Source organism: Hevea brasiliensis, unplaced genomic scaffold, assembly GCF_030052815.1.
Source record: "Hevea brasiliensis isolate MT/VB/25A 57/8 unplaced genomic scaffold, ASM3005281v1 Scaf335, whole genome shotgun sequence".
Taxonomy (NCBI): domain Eukaryota; kingdom Viridiplantae; phylum Streptophyta; class Magnoliopsida; order Malpighiales; family Euphorbiaceae; genus Hevea; species Hevea brasiliensis.
Window position 1 is genome coordinate 17775 of NW_026614846.1, and position 20763 is coordinate 38537.

The following is a 20763-nucleotide window of genomic DNA, read 5'->3' on the forward strand; positions in this document are numbered from 1 at the left end:
TTGCACAATATTTTTGTTAGTAGTATGCCCTAGAGCATATCATTTAGTATGTATCTTGTACATATTTTTAATAATAAAAGGCATTTCCACTTTTCCGTTTACATAATATATTTATGTGTAATAGAAAAGGTCCATTGATATTTTGTTAGAAATATTATTCTTAAGTTGTTAAGAATATGAGTGACAATATTTCTAGCACAAAGTATCATAAATAGGTTCACAATCGAGGATACTTCATAATAAGGACATGACTTATCCAGAAAGATTGTATTCATGTTTGTTCCCAAGTTATTTATATGAGATATAAATAAGATGGAATGGTGAGTCTCATGCCATATAACAAACATGATAGGCACTTATAAATGATAAGTAGGCCGAACAGTGACGCTATGACAAGCACATGGAGTTTACTCTTGTCAATGTTTTGTCATAAATCATATCGATGCATATAATCTTTAGACTGAGATAGCACGCTTATCTTGTATATAGGTAGTTTGAGTTTGATATCGCTTTCATACTTGTACTATGTATGGGTATATGGGCATGTGTTGGCTCCTCGCTAGTTATATATGGAGGTAGGTGTTGATCAAGAAGGAATCTGTTCCTCTAAGTAAATAGAGATAAAATCCTATGTTCATTTAATTGTTCTTGATGTTTCAAGTTCCTGCCAGACAGATAGATTTATTCGTAAAAGAGTTTCGATGAGAAAATCTTTTAATCAAGAACTGGAATTAAAAGAGAACATAATATTCATAGCAAATGGAGTTTGACATAAACCATGACTCACTTTGAGTTGGGATTTTGTACAGAGAGATTCTAGTGCATGGTAACATATGATTATAGGTTCATTTAAGGTAAATCTTATTACTAATTGGGTGGCCATGGCATGCTATGCTAGGTGTTAACCATGGTCTATGAGGTTCATAAAATGATTTAGAGAAATCATTTATGGTAAGACAGAGTTCGATGATATTAAGAGTTGATATCATGTCTCATTGCCAATTAGTGATGAGCCTAGTAAGTCACACACATACACAAGTTATCACCTATTTAAATATGATTTAATTAATTAATTAAAGAGTTTAATTGATTAATTAAATAGATTTGGTTTGCAATAAAATTGCAAAGTCCCTAGCATGACTTGAAACCAAATCTAGATTATTGGATGTGTAGTATAAATTAAATTTATATTTAAAGTGTTTAAATATGAATTTAATTGATGAGAAATTAATTAATAGAGATTAATTAATTAATTTATATTTGATATAAATTAATTAAAAGAAGAAAATAATTATTTTGGGTTAAGAACTCAAAATTAAGACACAGGCGCATTTTGGTCTTTTTGCAGTGTGTCACGTGGCACCATGAGATGGTGACACATGGCATAACACATAAGCTTGCCAAATATTTTTAATCATGTAAGATGATTAAAATCAAGATTAAATATAGGTTTGACACTTGGCACAATGTGATTGGGTCACTTAAACCTAGAGCTAATCAAAAGGTGACATGTGGCTAGGGTTTAATGTGTTAACCTAGCTATTTAAGTGTGGTTATGAAAAGAAAACATAACCAGCAGCCTCTCCTCTCATATGTCACACCACTTTGAGCCTCTCCAGCTATTTCTCTTCATCTCTCATCAATTCAAAGAGATTAGCCATCAATCTCTTGAATTAAGAACACTAGAAATTGTTTCTAGTGTCCTGTTTGCATCTCTAATCTCTTAAAAGGCAGAACTTGAATTTCTAATTAATAGAAAAGGCTTTAGAAGCTGTTCAAGGGCTGCCATAGGTGTTCTTGGTGTGGACAAGCTAGAGGGACAACATCCGTGTCCTCAAGACGAATCTCAAAGGCGCAGACGCTGCGAGGCATCAAGAGGTTAGTGTAATCGTTCTTGATTTAATCTAGGGTTCTAAAATTAATCTGATTAATTTTAAAATCTTAAATGGCAAATACAGATCCAAAAACATATTAAAAGAGTTTTAATATGTTGTTTATCATTGAAATCAAATAGATAAAAATAAATCTTGCATGGTGCTTGTGACCCTAGGTGAAAATTTTTGAATTCAATGGCATAATCTTGTGTTTTTCACGCTTCCGTTCCTTCAATTTTCCACCTGGAAAAACTCAAGAGCTGAGGAATCAAATGACAGCTTTCAGACCAAGAGAAGATGAAACTCTCTATGAGTCATGGATGAGATGGAAGGAATTAGAGAGATTATGCCCACATCATGCCATTCCAAAATGGATGATAAATCAGAATTTCTACACAAATGTCACTCCTGCAATCAGAGGAATTATTGATGCTCAAATAGGAGGAGAATTTATTATAAAGCATAAAGATGAAGCTTATGAGCTATTGGAGAAAATTGCAAAGAATACTCATCTTTGGAGTAGTCCAAGAGGACCAGCTCCAACTCAAAAGAGGCAAGCTGCTGGAATGTATGATCTTGACCCATTCAACATGATTAATGCAAAGTTTGATGCACTTATAAATGTCCTTGCTAAGAAGATGGAAGATTTGAGTATGTTGGTTAGTTCATCATCATCAGCTGGAAGTTCACAACAAGTGGCTTATGCAGAGGAAACTACCAGCTGTGGAGTAGACTATGGAGAACAAGCAGCATATGTTGGTAATTATGGAAACAAACAAATGGGGAATTCTTATTCTCAAACTTACAATCCAAATTGGAGGAATCATCCCAACTTTTCATGGGGAAATCAGCAAAGTCAAGTTCCAAATCAGAATTTTCAACCACAACAGCAAAGTCAAGTTCCATATCAGCAAAATAGGCAACCATTGCCTAATTTTCAGCAGAAAAATATGAACCCTCCACCAAAATAGCAAGAACAAAATTCCACCACTGAAGCTTTATTGCAACAGATACTTGCTAACCAAAATAAGCATGATGAGGAGATGAGAGAGGTGAAAGCAAGGCTGGAACAGATGCAAACACACAACAGAATGCTGGAAAACCAGATTGCACAACAAGCATCCTCCTCAAGTGCTAAGTCTTTTGGAAAGCTTCCAAGTCAACCAGAAAATCCAAGAGAGCAGTGTCAAGCTATTACTTTAAGAAGTGGAAAAGTTATAAATGATGAGAAGAGTGAAAACAATGAGAAGAGAGAAAATGAAAAAGGAACTGATGGGAGTGAAAAACAAGAGAGTGCAGAAAAATGTAAAGAGGAAATTGAAGAGAAGGAAGAGAAATATATACCTCCTGAACCCTACAAGCCACAGCTTCCCTTTCCACAAAGATTTCACAAAGCCAAGCTTGATAGGCAATTTGGGAAGTTCTTAGAGGTTTTGAAGAAACTTTACATAAATGTGCCTTTTGTTGATGCTCTTTCACAAATGCCCTCTTATGCAAAATTCTTGAAAGAAATTCTCTCAAACAAGAGGAAACTTGAAGATGATGAAACTGTAGCTTTGACTGAAGAATGTAGTGCTATCCTCCAAAGGAAACTTCCTCCAAAGCTCAAGGATCCAGGGAGTTTTTCAATTCCATGCCACATTGGGGAATCATGTTCTACAAAAGCTTTATGTGATTTAGGGGCTAGTGTTAGCCTTATGCCCCTTTCCATTTATGAGAAGCTCAACATGGGAGATCTTAAACCACCCCACATTTCTCTTCAGTTAGGCGCAGTCAATTGAGTATCCCAAGGGATTTTGGAGAATGTGCCTCTGAAGGTTGGGAAGTTCTACATACCGTTGACTTTTTCATCTTGGACATGGAGGAAGATTTTAATATTCCAATTATCTTGGGAAGGCCTTTTAAGGCTACAAAGTAGAGCATTGATTGATGTCAAGGGAGAAAATTAACTCTTAGGGTTGGTGAAGAGCAATTGGTTTTCAATATTAATAACACTATGAAAAAGCATCATTCAAGTGATACTTGCTTGAGAGTTGATATCATTGATGAGCTGGTTGAAGAACACTTGTAAAGAAATATCCGTAAGATCCACTTGAAAATTGTTTGGTTCATGGAGGAGGCATAGACTATGACAACCCTCATGTAGCTGCAAATGCTCAACACTTAGAGGGTAGTCCACCATTCATTTCTGCTCCAGTTTTTCAACTTACACAAAAGGAAAAAGTTGAATTTAAGAGGAAGAAGATGCACCTAAGGTAGAACTTAAGCAACTTCCTTCTCAGCTCAGGTATGAATTTCTTGGCACTAATAACACTTATCCAGTAATTGTAAATGCAAACTTGAGTACCTTAGAGGCTGATAAGTTGTTAAGAGTGTTGAGACAATTTAGGAAAGTCTTAGGATACACCATAGATTACATTAAGGGAATAAGCCCACACTTTTGCATGCATAGAATCATTTTGGAAGAAAATTGTAAGCCATCTATTGAACATCAGAGGTTGAACCCAAATATGAAAGAAGTTGTTAAAAAGGAAATTTTGAAGTTGCTTGATGCAGGGATCATATATCCTATCTCAGACAGTACTTGGGTGAGCCCAGTACATGTTGTTCCAAAAAAGGGTGGAATGACAGTGGTCAAAAATGAAAATAATGAATTAATTCCCACTAGAACGGTGACTAGTTGGCGAATGTGCATAGATTACAGAAAATTAAATGTTGCCACTAGAAAAGATCATTTTCCACTTCCCTTCATTGATCAGATGTTGGAAAGACTAGCTAGGCATTCTTACTTTTGCTATTTAGATGGATATTCAAGTTTTTTTCAAATCCCTATCCATCCAAATGATCAAGAGAAAACCACTTTTACTTGTCCATATGGAACCTTTGCTTATAGGAGGATGCCATTTGGGTTGTGTAATGCACCAGCCACTTTTCAAAGGTGCATGATGGCAATTTTCTCAGATTTCATTGAAGACATAATGGAGGTTTTTATGGACGATTTCTCTGTTTATGGATCTTCATTTGATATATGCTTGGCTAACCTTTCTAAAGTTTTGCAGCGATGTGCAGATACTGACCTTGTGTTAAACTGGAAAAAGTGTCATTTCATGGTTCAGGAAGGGATAGTGCTTAGACATTTGGTGTCTAACAGAGGAATAGAGGTTGATAAAGCCAAAGTCGAAGTGATAGAGAAGATGGCTCCTCCTACCAATGTCAAGGGAATTCAAAGTTTCCTAGGACACGGGTTCTCTGACGCTTTATCAAGGATTTTTCTAAAATAGCTAAACCTTTATCTAATTTGTTAAGTAATGACACACCATTTGTATTTGACCAAGAGTGTTTGGATGCCTTTTGCAGTTTGAAGCAAGCTCTTATCACTGCACCAATCATGCAACCACCTGATTGGAGCCTACCTTTTGAAATTATGTGTGATGCTAGCAACTATGCAATTGGGGCTGTTCTTGGTCAAAGAAAGGACAAAAAGGCTTATGCTATTTATTATGCTAGTAGAACACTGGATGAGGCTCAAACAAATTATGCAACAACTGAAAAAGAATTTTTGGCAATTGTCTTTGCATTGGAAAAGTTCAGACCTTACATTATTGACTCAAAGGTGGTTATATTTTCAGATCATGCACCATCGTGCATTTGCTCAGTAAAGGAGGCCAAACCTAGGCTCAGTAGGTGGATTCCGATGTTACAAGAGTTTGATTTGGAGATTAGAGATAAGAAAGGAGCTGAAAATGTAGTTGCTGATAATCTTAGTAGGCTGAAATTGGATGATGAAGAATTGGATGAAATCCCTATTGATGAGTTTTTCTTGGATGAACAACTTTTCTCTCTTGTTGCTAAACTACCTTGGTATGCAGACTTTGTGAATTATCTATCTTGTGGAGTTTTACCTCTAGGTATGACATGGCAACAAAAGAAAAAGTTTTTGCATGAGGTGAAGTTTTATAGATGGGATGATCCTTTACTCTTTAGGAGATGTTGTGATGGTCTAATTAGAAGATGTATTCCTGAAGAGGAGGTACAGAGTATTTTGCATCATTGCCATGCTTCTGATTATGGAGGACATTTTGGCATCTCTAAGACAGCTAGTAAAATTTTGCAAGCTGGTTTCTTTTGGCCAAATCTTTTTAAGGATGTGAGGAAATTTGTGCTGGATTGTGATAAATGTCAAAGGAGTGGAAATTTGTCAAAAAGAGATCAAATGCCCCTAAATAATATTCTTGAAGTGGAATTATTTGATGTTTGGGGAATAGATTTTATGGGGCCATTCCCTCCTTCATATGGTAATAGATACATCCTAGTTGGGGTTGACTATGTGTCAAAGTGGGTGGAAGCTATTGCAACTCCAACTAATGATGCTAGAATGGTAGTGAAATTCTTGAAGAAATTTGTCTTGAGCAGATTTGGAGCTCCTAGGGCTATAATTAGTGATGGGGGTTCCCATTTTTGTAATAAGCAATTTGAGAGCCTAATGAGGAAGTATGGTGTAGTGCACAAGATAGCTACCCCATACCATCCTCAAACTTCAGGACAAGTTGAAATTTCTAACAGAGAGCTCAAGCATATTTTGGAGAAAGCAGGAACAATTCTGGAAAGATTGGTCTATCAAACTAGATGATGCTTTATGGGCATATAGGATCGCCTACAAAACCCTATAGGAACTACTCCCTTTAGGTTGGTGTATGGTAAGTCTTGTCATTTACCCGTGGATCTAGAACATAGAGCATTTTGGGTCAGTCAAACCTTGAATTTTGATCTTAAGCTTTCTGGTGAGAAAAGGTTGTTACAACTTAATGAGCTTGAGGAATTGAGGATGGATGCTTATGAAAGTGCCTGTATTTACAAAGAAAGAACTAAAGTTTGGCATGATAAGCATCTGAGGAAAAAGGAATTCAAAGAAGGTGATATAGTTTTGTTGTTTAACTCAAGATTGAAATTGTTCCCTGGAAAACTCAAGTCAAGGTGGACTGGTCCATATAGAGTTTCTAAGGTTTTCTCTTATGGAGCAATTGAAATTTGGAGTGAAAAATCTGGGAATTTTAAGGTCAATGGGCATAGATTGAAACATTACATAACTGGAGACCCAATAATAGGAGCAAGCTGTTACAAGCTCTCCAATCCCTCACCTCTTTTCAGTGAAATTCATGAAAAGTCCAGCTAAAGACTATAAAATAGCCCTCTTGGGAGGCATCCCAAGTCCTTTTATTTTGCTTTTGCTAATTTACTTTCATTTTCATTGATTTTGTTTTATCTTAAATCTCCTCAAATTCAAATTTTGACATTGTTAAATCTTGTCCCTTGTAGATGTAATTCAATGAAGAAAGGCTAGTGAACTGTTGGGGAAGTAATTCTTAACTTGAAAAATTTTGTCCTTCAAAAGAACTGATAAGTTTTTGCTGCATAATCTGTGCAGGAGTTGCAATCTAGTTCATGCAGAGGAAAAATGAAATCTGCAGCAAAAAGGGTGTCTGCAGCAAATGGCTTGTATTTTTGGTGAGGTTGGATGTATATCAATGGAGGAAGGTTGGTGAACTGCTGAAGTTGCTATCTGGTTTATGCAGAGCAGAAAAATAGAATCTGCAGCAGATCACTTAAATTCTTGGTGAGGTTGGGTGTGTATTTTTTTTAATACTTGTGCTTATAATGTTAATATGGTGGTAAGTGAGTCATTTTTGCAGTTTTGAGCTTCTTTGGGTTATAGGATACAAGGTAGAAATGCTGCATTTTCTTGGCAAATCTTGGAGAGTTCATTTCTCATTTGTGGTTAGATGCAACTTTATGCAGATTTTATGGAGTTTTATGTGCTAAATGTTGATTTGCAGAATTTGAGTCAAGATGGCATAGCTCTTAAAGGTCTTTTATGTAGGATCAATGTCTACATGCCTGTGTGATGCCTTTTTGATATACTTTGTATATATTGATGTGTTTTTGGTGAAAATTCTCATGGTTTATGCTTCATGGAATTATATTTCCTCATTCTAAGGTATTTTTCACACTTGCAATCCATGTTCTATTGCATTCTTGATCTTGTTAAATTGTGCATAAGCAACTGCATAGCTTATGCAATCCTGCATAACCACAATTCTTGCCATTTTTCACCTTTATTACAAGTGCATAAGGAGGGTGCATAGCTTATGCAACTCTGCATAGCCTAATTTTGTCAAATTCACATCTCCAGAAACTTGCATAAGCAGAGTGCATGACCTATGCACATTTGCATAACCTCAAATTCTTCATTTTCTCTCTGCCGAAGTTTGCATAAGCAGAGTGCATAGCTTATGCACTTCTGCATAACCAAAAACTCTGAATTTCCAATTCTGCCGAGGGGTGCATAAGCAGAGTGCATAACCTATGCACTTCTGCATGATCAGAAACCCAGAAAAATCAAACTTGCCGAACAGTGCATAAGGAAGGTGCATAAGTTATGCACTTCCGCATAACCAAGAACTCCAAAAATTCAAACTTGCCGAGGGGTGCATAAGCAGAGTGCATGACCTATGCACTTCTGCATGACCAGAAACCCAGAAAAACCAAAGTTGCCGAGACCTGCATAAGCAGAGTGCATAACTTATGCACTTCTGCATGACCTCATTCTCTGAAACTCAAAACCCACCGAAGAGTGCATAAGCAGAGTGCATGACTTATGCACATCTGCATGACCACCAACCCAAAATTCCAAAAATTGCCGAACAGTGCATGAGCAGAGTGCATGACCTATGCACTTCTGCATGACCCGATTTTCTGAAAAACCACTTCTGCCGAGAGATGCATAAGGGGAGTGCATAACTTATGCACTCCCGCATGACTTCGCTCCTCAAAATTTCAAGGGTCACCGAAACTTGCATAAGGAAGGTGCATGACTCATGCACAACTGCATGACCACTAACCTAAGATTTTAATACCTGCCGAACAGTGCGTAAGGACAGTGCATGACCTATGCACTTGTGCATAAGCTATTTCTCTGAATTTCAAATCATTCTGAAACATGTATAAACGAGTGCACAGGTTATGCATCAATCATTTTTCACTTATGCAGTCTTTTACAAACCCGATTCAAATTCATTTTCGGAAAATAAAATTCCCACCTCCACTTCCCGACTTTTCCCCCCACGACCGTCCTTCAACCTCCATTCCTTCCGGCATTCTCACCGTCTCTCTCCCTTCTTCTCCACTAGCACTTTCATCACATAAACCCTAAATTTCCCTACATTTTCTTCTTTCACCCTTATCTCTTCCATCCTCTCCATCGGCAATGGAGTCCCTTCCACATTCCCGCCCCGCTTCCCCTCTCCAAGTTTCACCATTGTCATCGATACCCCCCCACTCCTAATTCCCCTCCACAAGTGACGCCCCCACCACCTCCCCCAACCACATACAAACGCAAAATCCGGTCAAAATCCGTGCGACCCATGTCCTCGGCCCCTCCTCTGTCCAAACGCAAAGACCCACCCACCCCATTGTCGGAACCGCCTCCCAAAAAGCCAAAAGCTCCAGCCTCTACACCCTCTTCCAGCAAAAAGACAATTTCGGCAACCTCATTTGTATCAAAGCCACCCTGGCCTCTCCCTTATACGATTCAAAAAGCAGCTTTTAAGCGACTTAAGGATAGGAAGGTACAACCCACTAGGTATATATCTGCTGATGCTTTACAATCTCTTGGTTTATTTGACAATGTAGTTGCATATCTTGATGGTATGGGTTGGACAGAATTTGTGCATAAGCAAGAGATAGTTTATCCAATTCTAGTTTTGGAGTTTATTTCTTCATTCTCTGCTACCCTCAACTTGCATGATGTAGACCATAAGCCAATTATGAAATTTAGATGCTTGGGGCAAAATAGAGAGCTGTCATTAGACCAATTTCATAGCATTTTCGATTTTGCAATTGATGGGTTATTTAGAGTACCACATACTGGAGTAGAGGTAGCCAACAAGGGCACTTGGAATGCTGCCCAATTTTGGAGAATCATCACAAACCAACCTCAAACTTTCTCCGCTGGAAGATCAAAAACATCCCAAATACTTGACCCTGCACTTAGGTTTATTCATAGGTGATGGCTAGCACCATATTGGGCGAGGGACTAGTCTTTGTGGGAAAATCTGAACTATTTATGTTTGGTGTGCATTTCAAAAATTTAAGGTATCTCCTGGTTATTTCTTTTGTGAACATGTGCTGCATATTGCCACCAAATCCATAGGTGATATTGTTTTGGGTGGGCTCATCACCCATAGCCAAGCATTTTGGTTTTAATCTGCAGAGCACTCAATACCAAAGACTTGAGGACACTTCATATTTTGATATCGCACACTTAACCAAAACAGTGGTTCAATTTGTCATGTTTTGATATCGCCCACCCCGCAGAAACTAAGCCTATTGCACAACCGAACCCAACCTTTCACATCACCCCACAAGACCCTACTACACCTACCCCACCCTCACCGCTCGGGACATTCCAACACCTGCTCGCCCCATACCTCCTACATACTGAACCTTCCTCATCCACAAGACTCTCGCATTCAACACTAAAGCCTTATTCACCTATCTTGAAAGGCTTAGTGATGACATATACTTTGTGGATAGGAAACTTGACACTGGACTTGATACACTCAAGGATCGTCATGATCAACTATTTGACCTTGTCATGGAAACCAGGGACAAACAGAAAGAACTGAAGGAGATGGTGAAGCAACTCATGATCTTTTTGGGCATGCCACCCCCACCTCCATCACCTCCTCCAGCACCATCATTTCGACAGCCAGCAGCAGCCACCAGCCCCTTAGCAACATCCTTGGACAAAGGCAAAACAATAGACATAGATTAGCTTCTGTTTTACTTTTGTTCAATCTTGTAGGACCTTTTCTTTGTAAATATGTTCAAACATTTATAGTTTGTTTTGGATTATGTTTGTTTATTCTGAATTAGTTTGTTTTAAATTCTGTTTTTCTTGAAGTTTTATTAGATAGCTATTACATTAGTCTTCTTTGATTTTCATTGCACTTATTGCCCTTTTGTACATATTTGCCCATACTCTGTATATATTTCAATACTTCTACTGCTGATTGTACATTCCCCTTGCCAATTCCCATGCAGCAGCTTTTGTATACACTGCACTGGTTGTATTCCCCTTATGCAACTGTCCTGCATAGCCTATGCAACATATATTGCCTCTTATGCAGCACCGCATGGCTTATGCACCTTACCTATGCACATGCTCTGGACAGCACTTAACTCTGCATAACCTGTGCAGTTTCTTATGCATCCCTTTATCTTGAATTCTCATCTGCTACATACCAGGTAACTCTTTCTTTTTGCTCTTAATCTTTATAATTCTTGGTAATTACCATTTCCTTTGACTTTTGATAACACATTGCAAGAGACATTGAGGACAATGTCCAATTTTGAGTTTGGGGGTGCACATTCTGATTTTTGCTTTATTTTTGCTTCATTTTTCACATTTTGAGTATAGGAACATCTCATCCCATTTCATTTACATATATTGTAAATATTTTACATATATTTCCACACATACATATACATAACACATTTACACACACATTATACATCACTTAGAAATTGTACACATTGCATACAAATAGACTCCCTCCATTTAGTTAATGCATTACTCATTTTAGGAATCATGCATCATGCATTAAAATCTTTTGCCAAATCCCTTGAGTATTGAAAATGTGCCTATGAGAATGATTTGACTCACCCTTTAGTTGGGTTTGTGGATTGAAAGTTTCCTAAAAGGTGCAAGGTTTTGAAGTGTCTATCCCTTGCCTATATCTTCTTAGCCAAAAAGCCACCCAACTAGTCATTTGGAGATGGGAGTGTTTAGAGGGAATTATTGGATATAAGGTAGTCAAATGATGTCTCACCAATCCTAGAACAAATTTTCTAAACCTTTCAAGGCGAAATACCAGCTTGTACTTGAAGAGAGAGATGATTAGGCATTCTTTGATTTAAAACCTTCTCATTTTAAACCTTTGGCCCTTTTTCCCAATTAAAATTTACCCTTGCAAACCCCTTTGAGCCTTTTTATCCCTAATTTTTCTTGAAATCCTTATTACTACCTAGCCAATGAACCAAACACTCCAACCCTTTTCATGAGAATAATTATTCATAATACTAGGTACATAAAAAATATACATAAAAAAAAATACAATAAAAGGGAGAAGAAATACTTGTCACCTTGTAAAAGTGCTAGTATATGTGCTTTTCACCATTGTCATTCAAAATGAAAGAAATCCACCCAAAGTATTAAAAGAAATGAGTTTGGGGGTGGCATTTTTAGGGACAATCATCAAAAGAAAATGCAAAATACAAGTCTAAAGTATCAAAATGTCCCTCCATTTTATGTGTCTTGTAAAATATGCTAGCACTTGACAATCCTCATTATGTATTTCTCTCTCCTATATATATATATATAAAGAAAAGAGAAAAAGATATAATAAAGTGTACCTTATGTTTCAAAATTGCAACATATTCTCATGCTTTGAATACTTTTTACCCATTTTTCTTCTTAGCCTCTTTTTGAATCCCATGGCCCCATTACATCCCTAAAAAGACCTTTGATCTCTTGATAGTACTTGCTACATTAGTGGAGATAGGAGTAGGGAATTTGCCTATGGGATTGGAAAACTATTCATCTATTCATTCAATTCCATCATTCCATATAGAGACACTTTGACTATTGATTGTTCTAGAATTCCTTTTGAGCATGACCCTCTCTTTTGATTGGTTGGTTTGGAGATTTTGAATGATAATTGACTTGATGGCTAAGCGGTGAAAACTTGGATAAGCATTAAATTCTTTGCATTTTGAAGGATGGGTATATGGATTGCTGGTATGGCTGAAGGTGTGTTAAGTTACTTCAATTGGTAATTTTCATAACTCTTTGGATAAGGCACCCCTAAAAACTTTGCACCACATTTTAAAGTTTGCTTGAGGACAAGCAAAAGCTTGAGTTTGGGGGTATTTGATGCATACATTTTGCATAGTCATTTAGGTCTAATTTTATAGCCATTTTATTCTATTATTAGTTATTTTTAGCTAATTTCATTAGTAAATTAGTTAGTTTTTCATAATTGTGGATTTTGGATTAATTTGTAAATTTTACTGCTTTGTAGGAAAAATGGTGTTTTTGAAGGATCAAGAGAATATTGCCATTGAGGAGTGTCTTCTACAGCAAAAAGATGTCAAAACAAGTTATCAAGCTGAAATATGCATTGACCAAATTGTGCATAACTTGCCGCATAAGCTATGCAGATCTGCATAAGGAGAAAAATCACTGTTCAGAACCAAATTAAATGTGCATAAGGAGATCGCATAGCTTATGCACATTCTCGCCTCCCTTATGCACCTTCACGGAATTGTGCATAACCTATGCACCAAGTCATGCGCCGCATAAGTGACTCGTAACCAGCTAAAATCGCATAAGGGATCGCATAACTTATGCAAATCCACTTATGCATCCCATAAAGAGTTCATTAATGAGTCAAGGTAAGATTCCCTCAATTAATTCCTCCTAGAACATACCATTTTAGGGCTCCATGTCAAAAAAATGCTATAAATAGTCCCATTTTCCCATTTTAGAGGGAGAGAAGGAGCAGAAAAGGAAAGGAGAAGAGAGGCAGAATTTGAGGAGTCACTTTCACCTTCCACACCATTTTCAACCAAAATTTGCAGATTTCTTTCTTCCCTTACATTTTTCTACATTTCTAGTGTTTAATTTCTTACTTCTTAGCTTTGATTAAAGCTCTATTTCCATTTAAACTCAATATATCTTGTAAGCATTATGGATAGTGAGTAGTTTACTTTTGATTCTGGAGTAAGGGTTGTAATATTTGAGATATTTTGTGGATTTTGATTGGGTAATCCATATTTTGTGGTCTTAATGAGTTTTATTCATTTCTTGTATGCTTAATGACATGCTTAGTGTAGGATCCCATTGAGTAATGTTCTTAATCCATGGTTGAAGCACCGAAAGGAGAAGGCCTTGTGATAGATAATCAAGAAATTGGACTTAATTAACTTAGACCTAGAAATAGGCTAAGGATTAAGAGGATTCACAGATTAATTAAAGAACTTAATGGGTCTTAATTAACTCTAAGTCCACGAAAGTAGGATTAGTTTGATTAAGGCACTCTTTGTCTCACTCGAAAGGGAATTCAAAGGATTTAAGAATTAATCTCCTTAAAACTCATAAGTTTCATAAGATTGGACAACCAATTTAAAATCCCAAAATAGCTCGAATATGAAATCCCGAACTCCGGAATCGCCTTTTTACCATTGTTAATTTTCAATTGAATTTAATTGATTGCCATTTTCAATATTGCCATATTTGAACTTGCTTATTTCAATTTGATGCAATTTTAGTTTAATGCAATACATTATTAAATAGAATATTGATTTTGCACATATAGATTTTACGCTCCATTACTCATCAATTCACTTCTTTAATTTCATAGATACTTCGATTTAGTCAACTTTTATATCAAAAATTCAATCATTAACACGACTCCTCGTGGGATCGATATTTTTCTATACTACTTGTACGACCCGTGCACTTGCGGTAGGGACGCATCATGTTCCGCTGATCTTTTAGAGATCGGCCTTTTGATGTAATCAGATCTCTAATGTATTCCGATCTTTAGATCGCCCAAATTATGTAATCTGACTTTTGGAAATGTATTCCGATCTCTTGAGATCGCCCAAATGATGTAATCCGATCTTTTGGAAATAAAGATTTTATTTTGTCAATTATTATCTTATTAATTATTTTTCGAGCTCTAATATGATTATCCGATCTGATTCTTTACCTGAATGACACTTATCCGATCCGTAATTCAAACACCGGATCTCGCCGCCTATAATTAACCGATCTCTTTATGGAATCTTGGGAATATGCGTGAGACGGGTCAGAACAGCTGGCGAGTCCCGCTAACCGATGCAGTGCCTGGAACATCGTGAGCATTAAATGCTCGGACGAGTATAAATAGGGGGCGGGGTTAGCCAGTTGCTCTCTTATTCCATTTTCAGTTTCTCGCGAACAAACCCAAAATCCTCTCGTTTTCTCAAGTTCTTCCGACGCCGATCAGATTCCGGTAAGGGCTTTGATCTTTCTTTTAGTTTAAATTCTTTATTTCTTTTAAAAATGAGCGACGCCGAGGATCAGAGAGGGACGAGCCCTCCTTCCATTCAGTTCTTGTGGTCGTTTGATGAAGAAGAGGTGGTCGGGCCAAGCGCACGACCAGAACCTCCTAGGGTCTCCGTTCCAGCTCGGGGGCGAAATGCACCATCGAGGCTTGTACCTTCTTCAGGGAGGGAGAATCTTCCTATGGACGAGCTACCATCGATCTTGCAAGAATCCGATCTGCAATCATTTAGCCAGGAGTACAATATTCGTCCTGATTCGTACGAACTTATCCGGTGTCACGGCGATCACCGAGCCGATCACTTCTTTGAAGAGAATGACATGGTTATGGTATACGAGGAACAGTTAAAGGCCGGTCTTCGGTTCCCTCTGGATGACTTCTTCAAGGAGGTCCTAAAATATCACCGAGTGTGCATTGCTCAAGTTCACCCTAACTCGTGGCGGATCTTAGTAGCCTTCCGAGGCCTGTGCCGAGCTAAGGGAATCAGTCCTACGGCTAAGGTGTTAGACAAACTGCACAGGCTAACTCACCGAAAGGACGATGAGCACTGGTTTTTTCAAGCGAAGCCTCATTGTGGGCTCTTTACCGATCTGTCCTCCTCCTTTAAGAATTGGAAGAACCGCTTCTTTATTCTGAGGAGCAAAAATCTGACCTGCTTTGAGGACTTCCCCTGTAGCTGGTGGCACCAGGGGCCCTTGATTCCGAAGCGTATTACCCTGAACAAGGAGGAAAGCCTAATAGTGATGGAACTGAAGAATCAGGCAGCCACTCAGAAGTTCTCCTGTTTAGATGCGGTGACTGCCGAGCTGCACCGTTGGACCATACAGCTGATCACTGGCCAAGATCGCGAACTTCCGCTCTCTGACCTCGGCATTGGTATTTTCTACATCTCAAATCTCAGGACCTTAGCGATCTCACTGACATCTTTTTTGTGCAGGTATGGCGGGTGGTGAGGGTTCCAGGAAGTGGAAGAAAGAAAGAGAGATTTCCCGGAAGGTGAAAGAGATGAAGCGTTCGGAACTGCTTCAAACACCCGGTCATGAACCTGGGGAGACACAAGGAGGCCCGCCCCGACCTTCGGGACCGCCGATCGCAAAAGCTGTCCGATCTCCTCCTCGATGAGAAGAGCCACCTCTACCTCCTCCAGTTGCTCCAAGCACAGAAGGGGGTCCTTCTCGACCTTCTGCGACGCCCCCTTCTCGTGGCACTCAAGTGCTGATCGCTTCCCTGGAGAATAACCGGACTATTCGGGAGAACTCCGGTTTTTCCAAAGTTTTGGGGTCTTCTATCCGCCTTCGAGGATCGGACGCATCGTCTCCAGACAATCTTGACGACATCCTGACCCGATCCATGAGTCTGAATGTAGAGTGCCTGGTGAACCAGCACGTAGTCCGGGAAAAGGCTCACCGCCTGGGTAAGGAGGTCGAGAAGAAGAGCCAAGAAGTGGCATCCCTCCTATCCCAACTCTCATCCGCTCAGGATTACATATCTCAAATTGAGGGGCGTATGAAGTACTATGAGGATAAGCTGGCCGTACAGACTCATTTTCTGGCTGAAAGGGATCATGCTCTTGGAGAAGTCCAGTGCTCCGCCAACGGAGCCGTGTCGCTCACCTTATCGAGGAGCTTAAGGCAAAAGATGAAGAGATGGTGACAGAATAGCCGGTGCTTATGTGAATGCTCACAAGGATCTCTTGGCCGAGCTCCGTAGCATTACCTGCAGGAGGACTTCTCTTGGATGGCCGACTGGCTCCGGAGGCGAGGAGGAAAGCGAAGAGGAGGCCGAGGTGAGAGAGAAAATGAGCAAAATGTAGATCAGTGGGGATCACCCCACCAATGACTTGTACAAATGTTGGTATGAAATGATATCGCTATTTGTTCAATGATTGGATGTGATTGGAAAATCTCTGAATTGCCTAAGTATTTGATTGTCTGAGCATAGCAAAACAAGAACTAAATGCAATTATTAATCTAAGCGTAAGAGATCGGAAAGCACAATAAGCATGAGATCAGTAGGGAAGAAATGCTGAAAGGGACTTGATTAAAATTGGAAATTTGACTTGAACACTTAGATCGGAATCCTCATTAAACCGGACCAAAACCTTAGCTCTTAAACTTTTGAAAGGGAGATCGGCAATAAAACTGGTAAGAAAAGATCTAGTGTCAGTTCATTTCATTTGTCAACAGAGATCAGAAATATACTTGACTGGTCCGGAGATTCGACAATGGGTTTGAGAGATCGGTGAGCGATTTAATAGACTGGTAAGGCTTTGACTGATGTGAGGACTTATCATTGATTCAATTCTTTGTGAAGAGAGATCGGAAATGTGACTGTCTATCAAAGAGGGATCGGAAATGTGATTAGCTGTCACAGGGAGACTTAGTACTGGGGATCGGTTTCGAAGTTTTATTGATTTTGGGGATCGACCAAAATATGGTGTCGACACATGCACACGTATATCATAGAGGGAGAACATACCCTTGATGACATCTCGAGCATCCTGCTCCTCTTAAGCCCTCATGGCATATGCCCTTGCTGATGCCCTTGCTGGTGCCCTTGCCTCTGGCCTCTCAGCTAACTCTAATACCTGCCTCGTGACGCACTCACCGCCTCAGTGCAGGCTTTCTACCCCTTTGAGTCAGAGGGGCAAGTCTATCTGTCTGGGCCGAGCAGCTATAATAGTTCTCCGTGGGTAGTCTCTTATTTGATGTTCAGTAGACCCACTCTGGAAGCATCCCCCAGTCACTCGCCAACACTCACCTCTGTGCCACTTATGAAAATGTGGACACACTAAAAAAGGCTACTGGGGCTGGTCCCCTATACACCGTCCCTAGAGAGCTGCTCACTAATGGTATGGATTGGCCTCTCCTTGTTGTAAACTGAGATTTGGGTCTCTGTGACTGGCCTTGACCTTGTGTCTGATTAGAACCCTGAGCCAGGGAAACCTTGAATTTCTTACTGGGTGCAAAGGATGAACTGGTTTGACCCGGACCTCTCTTCTGCTGTCTATTTCTTCTGCTCTGCTCACTTACTCTGACCCTTTCCACTTTCAGTGCAGCTTCAACTAACTGGGCACAATCTATTATCCTCAATGCAGTCACGAGTATCTTAATATTATCATTTAACCGTTCTTTAAATCTTCTGCACCTCTCAGCCTCTGTGGGTGCTATCTCCCTTCCATATTTGCTTAATCTGACAAACTCTCTCTCATACTCCACCACTGACAACTACCTCTGCCTCAGACTGATGAATTCCCTTCTTCTCTCTTCCAGGTACACATTATTAACACACTTCTTCCTAAACTCTGTGAGGAAAAATTCCGATGTTATCTGATCTGGTTGCACCCCTTACCCGTCCACAGTATAGCAGAGTAAAGCATGTCACACTCGGTGCTGGAGAGCCTTATCTTATTTATTTCTAATAATCATTTTTAATTCATTTAATTTAGGGTCAATTTATTAACTGGAGAAGCTGACAGAGTTTTCCATAAATTTATTAATATTTGACATTTTCCCACCTGTTAAAAATCTCAATAATATAATTACAATAATGTAAATTCTTCTTCACATTTAATTCCAGTACTTCATTTCAATGTTGCAAACTCATAATTTTCATTCATACATAAATAAATAAACTAATATTCATTCATAAACAAAATACTCAATTTCAATTAATTTACATAATTTACAATAATTACATGGGTTTATGATTTACAATACAAAATGAATATTACAATACACAAAAAAAAATCTAACATCACCTAAGGAGCCCTACCAAAATACACTGCACGGAGGAGGTGACACAATCTGATACTGATGCAGATAAAAAATCTCTACTCCCAGCTTATGGTCTACTGGGTTCTCGCTCTTGGTCTCCAGTACCTACGCGTGGCAAAAAGCGACGAGCTAGGCATACAACTTAGTGGTGCCAATATAATATAAAAACAAACTAAATAATTAAATATGCACAAATTATGCTATTAATTAATCCAAACTGAAATTTTGATAATTATTTGTGATATCCTAAATTTTATGATTTTTATGTTCATTATTTAGTTCAAAATTTTTAAGACTTATTTTAGTTGCCCAAGTAATCTATACAAATTAACTGGACTGGATAAACGGTTAAACTGGCACTGGGTATCAAGTTTCTCGGGACTTCACACTATTGGTCACATAGTGTCTGCCAGGTATGCAACATAATAGCTAACAAGCCATAATAATCATTGGGCATAAAGCCAAGTATGTTAAGAATAGCAAAATGGCCATCGGCCATAATATTACAAAATGGCACTAAAGCCATGAATCATGAAATGGCATAAAGCCATAGGCAGTATTGCAATCAGAACCCTATTGGCATGCCAACCTATCCAAACCAACCATACTAGGCATACTATAACATATTAACAAAGTTAAGTTTGGTTCTTTGGATTTTATATTATGTTGGTTACTATTTACATTACTATTCATGTAAAAATGTTAACTTTTTCATAATTAATAGGCATGCAAGTTCTAATTACACTATAATACCATATTTTAGAATTTACATTTGCTGGCATTGGTTACCAATTTCAATTCAAGGATCATTAGAAGTTATTTCAAATTTTCAGATTTCATTACTTATGTTTACTATTCCATTGGACCAATCTACAGTGGAAATTTGACTAACCTTTCTTCATCAAAGTTTTTCCTTAATGTGTCTACTTTAATTTTATTTTTGAATCACTCCATTTGGAGTTTTGTAGCTCAAGTTATGCCATTTTTACCATAACTGGCCTGATTGGTCTATTGCCAGATTTTCTGGGCAGATTTTGGTTTTGGCGGTTTTGGTGAGCTAATTTTCGTTAGAAATTTGAATAAGTTATGGTTAAAATTTGGGTTTCTATCATTCATGAAAGTTGTTTTACATTGTCTAAGCTATCTATGGGTTCAAAAATCAGGTCATTTGGACCTCTCTACACAAAGTTATGGCCATTTGAACAAACACTATTCATTTGGTCATTTTTCCAGGACCAGATTTTGGTTACCCGGATTTATGTAATTTTTAGGTCACTTTATGTTGGTTTTCTGGGCAAGGTCTCTTCAACAAAAATGTGGAATTATGTCCCTAGTTTCACCTCCAATTGGCCTTACACCAATTGAAGCTATACATTTCAACTTTTGGCCACCCAAATCCACTAGACTCAAAGTTTAGAATTTCCAGCAAATGGGCAGCACCTCTAATTCCTAATTCAATGCCACAATCAACTTCATTTTATGGTCAAATCATACCAAATGGTCACTAATTGACCATTAGAACATCAATTCATCAAAAAATTAGCAAAACCCTAATTTTGCCTCAAACCCTAATCCCTAAATCTCTAAGTTCATACCACACATGCAACTCAACATGTTTTTCATATTTATCATTTCATGAAGGCTAGAATTAATGAATTAGTTCCTCAAACACCTCAAACCCACACTTTAAGAAGGCTAGTTGAAACTCATGTTGAACCTTCCATACACATATTTCATCATTTTTTTTCAAATTTCTATACATCTTAACCAGAACTCAAGTAAGGTTTAAGAATTAAAAACAAATTTGCACATACCTCTCTTATGTCAATTTTCATGCTTCCACAACTTCAATTTCTTGCCTTTCTTTTGCTTCTAATCTCTCTAGCTATGTTAAATAGCAAGTTTTAATGTAAGTAACTATGAGAAATATGGTCAAATTTTGAG

The 20763-nt window shown here is 38.3% G+C and overlaps 1 non-coding gene across 1 annotated transcript; it reads right to left on the reverse strand.

Annotated features, from left to right (window-relative positions):
* Positions 1 to 2131: 2131 nt before the first annotated feature.
* Positions 2132 to 2238, reverse strand: LOC131177109 (small nucleolar RNA R71). Its single transcript, XR_009146810.1, has one exon. It is a non-coding gene; the product is annotated as a small nucleolar RNA R71 (small nucleolar RNA).
* Positions 2239 to 20763: the final 18525 nt, after the last annotated feature.